An 8,026-nucleotide genomic window follows, 5' to 3' on the forward strand; every position below is an offset into this window, starting at 1 on the left:
AGGCAACCAGCTCGCTGCCAATGCCCCCAAAAGGCCACCAGCCTCGGGACCATCTGACTGGGTTATCTCAGCAACAGAGGAGATTCGGTGGCTCAAAACAGCCCCAGCACCAGCATGGCCATCAGGTACAGTGACTAATGATCTGAAACAGCAACTTGATCTCCCTCCCTCACTTCCCACCTGACGCTGACACTGACAGCGCCTGACGTGGCGGGGCAGGTGGTTTCTCCCTCCAGAACAGAACTACAGCTACGTGTAAGACTCAGGCCACCAACAGGAAGCCACCAACCTCCCACCCCGATGACAACTTTGCACGCACGAACCTGCTACAGCCCACACTGGGCCCCACTTCCACACTGGGCCCCACTTCTAAGAGGCTTCCTTAAGAAATAACCTGAAAAGTGAATGAAGATTCACTAGGTTGCGCATATCGTGAACTCTTGGGAGCAACTCCAGTGAGTGTCCAGCCACAAGAGAAGAGCTAATAAATCAAAATAAGTGTGAACACTAAGCAGCCATTAAACACCATGTTTTTACAGGATGGTTTTTTTTTGTTCGTGAATGCTCATAGTAGCATAATTTTTTTTATTTTGGTATCATTAATATAAAATCACATGGGCAACATTGCAGTTACTAGATTCCCCCTATTACCAAGTCCCCACCACATACCCCATTACAGTCACTGTCCATCAGCCTAGTAAGATGCTACACAGTCACTACTTGTCTTCTCTCTGCTATAGTGCCTTCCCTGTGCCCCCATCTGTTATGCGTGCTACTTGTAATGCCCCTTATTCCCCTTCTTACAAGGTGTTTTTAAGTGATGTGCAGCCAGTGTTGATGTTACCGGCGGGCACACAGAAAAGACATGTGCACCCAGCTCCCGTTCACGCAGCCGGCGGTCAGCAAGGCCCTGCTCTGGATCAAACTGAGAATGACAAACACAGTGTGGGATCCCAGAACGGATCCTGGAACAGATAAAGGACATTACTGGAAAATTCGGTGAAATCTCAATCACACAGGCTTTCTCAGCCTTGGTGCTGACGTTTGGGGCAGGATCATCCTTTGCGATGGTGTTTGGGGGCAGGGGGGCTCTCCTGTGCATTGTCCTGAGCAGCATCCCTGGACTCTACCCACAAGATGCCAGCAGCATCTCCCAATCCCTTCAGTTGTGACAATCAAAGAATGTCACCAGACACTGTAGTGTCCTCTGAAAGTCAAAATTGTCCCTGGATGGGAGTCACTGGAATAAAGTTAGTTGATACTTAGTTCAATAGTATTAAACCAATGTTAATTTCTTCCCTTGGACAAATTACTTTTGTTATAAGATGCAACATGAGGGGCAGCTGGAGGAAGGGTATACAGGAACCTCCCTCCTATCTCTGCAGCTTCTCTCTCAATTTGAACATATTCTGCTGTAGATAGAGGGGTCAGGAAGCCCACGGTGCAGAGGGGACATTGAGCAGAAGCCTGAGAGCAGTGAGGAGGGACCTGGACTGGGAGTGACAGGTGAGTGCATGACCTCCACTAAGTGACCGCAGAGCCAGAGAGAGCCCCCCGCCGGCCATGTACGACAGTTCACGGGGAGCTGTTCACTCTCAATATGACGGTAGCTTCCTGGGAAAGAGGAAGAGCTAACAGGCAGCTTCCAGGTTTCAGAAGTAAGCTAAAGGCTTTGCAGGAAATGGCCCCAACAAGCAGATGAAGAAGGTGGCGTGTGTCCACTTTGCAGATGAGGAAGCTGAACCTGGCCAGGGGATGTGGCTTTGTTCTGATCCAGGTCTGAAACTTGCGGATTTCCTCCTTCTCAAGGTTCCTCAGCATCTCTCAACAAGCAACATCGCCAGTTAACTTCCCAGAAGCAGGGCAAATTCTGTTACACGCATGCCTGGCTGTCTGCAGTGATGTGGAGGGACAGAGAAACTAAGGAAGTCGCAAAGCCAGTGGCCAGCCCTCAATACTCCAGGACCTGGTCACCCACAGGAGGCAGGTGACCAAGTGGAAATCTCTCTCAGCTGCACAGCTGGGAAAAGCTTTCTAAACCACCTCACCCCATCTCTCCATGGCACAGATGGGGAAACTGCGGCTCAGAGAGGCACTGACTTGCCCGAGATCTCCTGCACATACACAGTCAAGGTAAAGCCCGGTGGGAGCCATCTCCCTATGTATCCGACCCCCAAAGTTGCTCCTGTGAAGGCAACAGCATCCTCCACCACCCACTTGCCACAGGCCTGGCTCCTGGGACCTACCTTCAGCATGCTGACCACTCATGCTCCTCACACCCACCCCGGCCCTTTGCACACACTGTTCCCTCTGCCTGGCACACCCATGCCCCACCCTGGCTGAGCATCACCTGCCAGCTCCTTACACATTCTCTAGTGCTTAGCTTCCTCAGGAGTCTCTCCTGGGCACCTCACCCGGAGGAGACCATGCCCCCCACAGCTCTGTGCACCAGCCCCCCAACACACATGCAGTCTTTGTTCCAATTCCTTGAGCAGGGCCTGTGTCCCCACCAAATGGTAAGTTCTACAAGGTCAGGGAACCATGCCTCTCTAGCTGAACCCTTGGGTCCAAGTGTGTGACGCTAGCCCTGAACTGCTGCTCTAAGCATGTGTGGAATGATGGCAGCTGCGGTGATGTGCCCAGCAACCACGCCAAGCTCCCTGCTCCTGGGCCGGCAGGCTGTATCTTAGTCACCTCTGCACCTCCAGTTCTGACACCAATTCCAATGTGTGCGGCTTTTTCCCAACCCTCCCAAGCAATTCTCTGATACCTGCTGAGTGTCCTACAACTTAACTCGATGCTGACACTGTCTACTGGGAGGCAGATCAGATCCCACAGACCAAACGGCCCTCCACTTGAGGCCAATTGCAAACCCACGTTATTACCTGCACTTCTGGTTATAAGTCAGAGGTTCCCATGACTCTCTCCATGGCTTTGATTACTTTGCTAGGACAGCACACAGAACTCAGGAAATGTTTCACTTACTAGGTGACCACCAGTTCATTATGAAGGGATATCACTCGGCAGCCGCCAGACAGGAGAGGTGCACAGGGCAAGGTGAGGGGGGAAAGGGTGCGGGGCTTCCGGGCTCTCTGAACGTCACCCTCCCCTCGTCTCCCAGTGTTCAGCAGCCCGGAAGCTCCCTGAACCCCATCTTTTCAGGCTTCTAGGAGTCCTCATTATGCAGGTATGACCGATTAAATCACTGGCCACTGATGGCCGATTCAACCTCCAGCCCTCTCCCCTTCTTGGAGCTCAGGGGATGGAACTGAAAGTTCCAACCCTCTGATCACATGGTGGGTTTCCCGCCTGTTGCCACCAGAATGTTTTTTCCCAAAGTCACCAGCGACAGACTGGTTCTGGACAGCAACTCTCCACTGCCCTCACCGGCCAGGCCTAGGAGTGTCTCTGCCTCTCTGAGCTCCTGGCAAGGGCAGAAGATAAGTTTTTCTGAGGTTTGCTCCAGCTCCAAGGGTGGGGAAAGGGTGCCAACATTCTATAGCGCTCACCCGACTCAGCTAAGCCCAACGCCAGCACCTGAGGTAGAAAATGATTATCTTTGCTATACAGATAAGGAAACCGACTCAGAGACCAAGGAAGTGGCCTGGAGTCCCTCAAGAGCAAGAGGCAAAAAGGCAGGATTCGAACCCATGTCGGACTCCAAACACACACCACCGCTCCCAGTCCCAGGCCCGGCGAGTGCACCCTGCCTGCGTTCCCTTCACTGCTGTTACTCCAAGTCTTTCCCAGGTCAGAGCCTGCCCATGTCAGGCATCCCAGCTGATCCTCCCGATAATCTTGTGTGGGGTGCCAGGCACAGACGGGCTAAGTGACCAGCCCCGGCTCACACAGCTACCCAACGCTGGAGTCCCCGGGGCCACAGACTTGGTTAGTAGCCCCAGAACCTGGGCTTCAGCTCCCTACCCCATGGGCTGTCCCTTACCTTTGCCCTCCCCACCCTTCCAGATGCCATTTTAAAAAATCTTCACTTTTCACTCCACCCACTGTTGTTATTTTTTGTCCTTTGTTTCTTTTCTGTTGAACACCTACCTGTATTATGCTGGCTGCCTTCAGAGTCTCCATAAGAAGAGCAAAGGCTAATGGTGATGGCCTCCCACGAGTGAGGACTCAAGGTAAGCAAGGGCTTCCTATAGCTGATCAAACACCTCCTCCTCACAGCCCTGTGCAGTGGGCATGAGGGTTATCAGACCCCACTGGGCAGGGGCTCAGGCACCAGCCCCTTGGTCATCCAGCTATGAGCTCTGCTCTCTCAAGGCAGGGAGCCTCCTCTCATTAATCCTCCAACCCCAAGAGGCAGGGATTAACCCTGTCTCCATTATGGAGAGGAAGGGGAAGAGCACAGAGAGGTCACCCAACTTGCCTACATCACACAGCTGACACTTGATTTCAAGTCCTCAACCCATTCAACTCGGCCTTTTTAAAAATTATATCGTACTCCTTTCTGGTCTAAAAAGTGCCAGACAAGCTGCTGTTCTTGATCCTTCCCCACCCTCCATGCCAGTGTGTTCCCTTTCCCTGAAAAATGTCCCCCAGCCTGCCCTCCTCTAGGTGAACTAAAAGTAGAAGGTATTTTAGCTAAACACAAGCCTCCTGCTTCCCTTCCGGGGTCCCCATACTGCTGCCCCCGGTTCTGACTCACTCAGCAGCCTGCAGGAAAGAAAGGAAGACAGATTTTGATATTTTCTCTTCCTAACACGCTCAATGGTGCTAACAGATTCTTTCTCCCCAAACCAGAGAACACTGTCTAGACATGGTTAGAGGCAGAACGGAGAAACAGATACGGAGAACTAGAGAATCAGAGAAGAGGAGAGTTCCATCTGCAATGACCTCAGGCAGGGTTCCAACACACCCAGGGTCCTGCCCAAAATCAGGACTGTTCACCTTTAGGCAGCCCGCATGACCTCTGTAAAACCTGCTCTGGGAGACATAAGTAGCCTGGACACGAGACACAGGACAGTAACAGGATTCAAAGGACAGAGGAAATTCCCTGGCAGAACCCACAGGCGCCCTCCATCCCCTGGACACTCCAGCGCACTTATCAGAGCTGGCAGGCCCTGGCTGGGGCTCTGCGACAGCCTGAGAAAGCCAATGGCATCACGTCTCATGGCAAATGAGGCTGTCCATAAACTTCCGTGGCGGAAGCCAGCAAGGGAGGCGAAGCTCGTCTCTGCGGGCTGAATTTCGGCAGGTCTAGAGAGACACAGGACAACAGCCTCAGTTCCGGAGCTCTGGCAATATGTGCACAGACAGCACAAAAGCTCTCGAGCTCCAACTGCATCCGCTGGCATCTCCTCCAGCTTGTAAAACTCAGTCTTTTCGGCTTTTCAGTATTATAGCATAAAGAGTATTGAGTCCACAGTAGGTGCTCAATAAAAGTCTCCCTTGTTCCTCTGATCCATGCTCATTGGGCACCTGCCATGTGCACAAAGATGAACGAGAAAAATCTCCCACATTCAGGGAATTGACAGTCTTATTTAAGAAACACAGACATCTCTGTGCCCCTCCAACCTAGTACGAGATCCCTTTTCCATGTCCACAGAGCAGCACAAGACACTCGGTGGGACTCATCATCGCTACACAGCAATATTTAATACTGAGTGATCCTTTATGTCTCATCGGTCTTTCCCATTCAGCAGCAAGCCCCAGAGGGCACTCTTTGTCCCCAGCAGCTAGCACAGTGGCTTGGCAAATATGTAATTGTTGAATATATAAATAAGTAATTGTTGAGTGAATAAATAAATGAAGGAATATTCTTCTGGCCCTGCTCCCCACTCTTCTAAGATACTGAGTAAATGGGGGGACCATGAGTTTCATGACACTAAGCAGTCACGACATCAGAGGAATGACACTGACTCTGGCAAGCTTTGGGGCGGGCATGGGTCAGCTGCTTCTGGGTGACGAACCAAAGAGCTGTACAGCACACAGCTGGAAGCCCAGCTGCCTACCCCACCACCAGTCCCCATCAGTTTCACTGGACCACAGGGAGGCGCTCCACTGTCTAGGACAGGCCAGCATCAGACCCCTGCGGTGACCACGGTCAGCCCACCAAGCACGCCTGCTCATCCACCCGCCTGCTCATCCACCCACCTGTGAATGAAGGCTGCTCTGAACAGCTTCCCCTGGGAGGAGAGTCACCAAGGGCAACCGCTGCTGAATTAGAATCAATGGTCCACAAATGTTGCCCTATTCTGGGATCCTTGAGCCCACCTCAGTGGCCATGCTGCAGGGAAGGAAAAGGACAAAGATGACAAAGACGAAGGTGACCCTTGGTCCACATCCCTCTTAACCAGAACAGGGTCACTGTTTTCTGATGTCTAACATCTTGGGCTTCCTCTCAAGCTCCCATTTAAAATGCCTGCAGATACCTGGTATATAAATAACGTTTGCAAAAATGAATCAATAAATTAATTAGTAAATAAATCCACAAAAGAAAAAAAAACTTTAAAACCACTACAGTGGGCAGCTAAATAATATTTTGAAGCCTTTCCCAAACGTACAAACCCATGGTTCTCAGGTTTTCATTTAACTTGTTGCAAAACGCAACGAAGCCAGCTGAAATACATGCTCTAGAGCCTTATTTTAAATGCATCACATATGTTACACTTAATTTGAGATGTTAGTCTCTTCCAAAACATTTGCTATCTTCATCTGGGTGACGGTTACATGAGAGTATACACATGTGTCAAAACTCATCAAGCTGTATACTAAGCTTGGTGCATTTTATTGCATGTACCTCAATTTAAAAATAAGTTTTTAAAAAAGGTGCTAAGTAAGTGAAAGCACAAAGTGAAACAGACTGAATTTCTGAACATATGACTGTCATAGCATCCAAGTCTTTTCCAAGGAGACACCTTCAGTGCCCTGCCCAGCATCCTCAGCACTCACCCTGGGGGCAGAAGGCTGCCTACTGTAGATGCTTATGATGGTTTCCAGCTGGGGAAGCACACTCGGTTAGCAGGCAGCACATGCCAGAGGCCATCAGTCAGTCAGTGTCCCCAGGGCAGCCCTCCACCAAAGACAGAGGGCAGGGGTATATCAATACCCTAGCTCCCTCCCTCCCTGGGGGAAAAGTCTGACTTAGACATTCTGCACTGTCGTGACAACACACCCAGTGCTAGCTCCCTGCTTTCCCTGTCTCACCTCCACACTCGCCCAACAGTGCTTCCTGGGGTCACCTCCCCAAAGAACCACGCATGCTCAATCCTTCCCTGAGGGCTTGCTGCTGGGGGAGCCCAACCAGAAGCCCTTGTGGGTGCTGGGCATCTCTGCCCCTGCTCAGCAGTTATTAATAACCAGCGGCAGCCCCGCCCCTCAGGTCAAGGTGACAACCAAACAGAAGCACTCCCTTGGGGTGATGGGAAGAAACTCCTAACTGGTTTCCTTCCTGGATAATTAAACCGCAGCACCTCCATGACAAATTCTGAGTGCAGAAATGAGACAGTTCTGCTTGGATTTTAAGGCAGGACAATGGGAAAGAGGTGATCCCACGTGCACATGGGCCAGTGGGGGGGATTTTTCCTAACCCAGAGGAAGGACACAAGACAGTCAGAGCTACAACTAGCACTTGGAGCTCCTGATTCACGACATAATCATATAATTACTATATGTATTATAGGTATTTGTATTATATGTGTTATATACTTATATTTACTGCATATTTATGACATATATTTATATGGCATATACAAATGTACACTTATTTATATGATGTAGAAATTGCTTTGGCCCAAGGACTCTATAAAGACAGGGTCTCTCAGCTATAGGAATCCGGTGTTAGCGGCCAAACGGACCTTGAGGCAAGCATCATCTGAAAACAGCCATTCAAGCCTGCCTGGATTAGGAAAAAGGCTAGAAAGGCCTGGCAAGATGGTCTCGTCCAGGGATTCATGAGTTAGTATTTTTGAAAACAGGAAGTGCTCTGAAGAATTCTACAAGATCACACGCGGCATCCAATCCTATTCAATCTGCAACTTGCATCTCTCTCCACATCCTACTGGCATCTCTC

At 50.5% G+C, this 8,026-nt stretch overlaps 1 long non-coding RNA gene across 1 annotated transcript; it reads left to right on the forward strand.

Moving 5' to 3' along the window:
- The first annotated feature begins 3,206 nt into the window (after positions 1-3,206).
- LOC140846614 (uncharacterized) lies at positions 3,207-5,225 on the forward strand. The gene is made up of 3 exons (XR_012125915.1): positions 3,207-3,750; positions 4,075-4,133; positions 4,756-5,225. It is a non-coding gene; the product is annotated as an uncharacterized lncRNA (long non-coding RNA).
- The last annotated feature ends 2,801 nt before the right edge of the window (positions 5,226-8,026 follow it).

This window comes from Manis javanica, chromosome 15 (genome assembly GCF_040802235.1).
Source record: "Manis javanica isolate MJ-LG chromosome 15, MJ_LKY, whole genome shotgun sequence".
Classification (NCBI taxonomy): Eukaryota; Metazoa; Chordata; class Mammalia; order Pholidota; family Manidae; genus Manis; species Manis javanica.